We start from the raw sequence: 910 nt of genomic DNA, 5'->3' as shown, positions 1-910 counted from the left end.
TGTATTTGAGACAGGGTCTCCCTGTAGCCCCAGCTGGCCTGGAACTCTACCAGGCTGGCCTCGAACTCACAGAAATCCACCTGCCTCTGCCTCCCAAGTGCTGGGACTACAGGCGTGCACCACCATGCCCGGCCCGAAATGATACTTTTTATATGATCCAAGTGATCATATAAACATGCATGGTGAATTTAATTTCAACTGCTTCAAACTTTTTTGCATGGCTGGTTTTGTTTTGTGTTGTTTTGTTTTGTTTGTTTGCTGGATTATGTTTGGTGTTTTGTTTTGTTTGTTTGTTTGCTGGTTTGTGTTTGGTGTTTTGTTTTGCTTTTTTTCCCAGCCACATGTTTCTTTTTAATGAATTGACCATTACGTTTCCAAATTTCTGAAATGGCCAACAGACCAGAGAAAGACATTTCTTTAGGCACCTGCTTGAAACCATCAGCTTCAACAAACTGTTGGCCTTGATTCAGGACCAATTGGTGTTTTTGAGACAGGGTCTCCCTGTAACTCACTATGTAGACCAGGCTGCCTTGAGCTAACAGAGCTCCACCGATCTCTGCCTCCTGAGTGGTGGGATTAAAGGTGTGCTCCACCATGCTCAGGGAGGCTGCTTTTAAAAAAGAAAAACGCAGAATTGGAGAGATGGCTCAGTGGTTAAGAGCACTGGCTGCTCTTGCAGAAGACACTGCAAGAAGTTCCCAGCATCCACATAGTGGATAACAACTGTCTGTAAATCCAGTTCCAGAGGAATCCAACACCCTCTTCTGACCCCTCACCTCTGAGGGTATTACACACACATGGTGCATTTACATGCATGTAGACAAAACACACACATAAAATAAAATAATGAATAAATGAAAAAGTAAATTAAATATTTTTTTTAAAAAAAGAAAAGAAAGAAAAAAAAAAT

The 910-nt window shown here is 41.6% G+C and overlaps 1 non-coding gene across 1 annotated transcript; it reads right to left on the bottom strand.

Annotated features, from left to right (window-relative positions):
- Positions 1-339: 339 nt before the first annotated feature.
- On the bottom strand, positions 340-476 carry LOC115070274. Its single transcript, XR_003849459.1, has one exon. It is a non-coding gene; the product is annotated as a small nucleolar RNA SNORA2/SNORA34 family (small nucleolar RNA).
- Between the last annotated feature and the right edge of the window lie 434 nt (positions 477-910).

Source organism: Nannospalax galili, unplaced genomic scaffold, assembly GCF_000622305.1.
Source record: "Nannospalax galili isolate Female #2095 unplaced genomic scaffold, S.galili_v1.0 scaffold156, whole genome shotgun sequence".
Classification (NCBI taxonomy): Eukaryota; Metazoa; Chordata; class Mammalia; order Rodentia; family Spalacidae; genus Nannospalax; species Nannospalax galili.
Note: the sequence above shows the minus strand (reverse complement) of the source record. Positions and strands in the feature narration are given on the sequence as shown.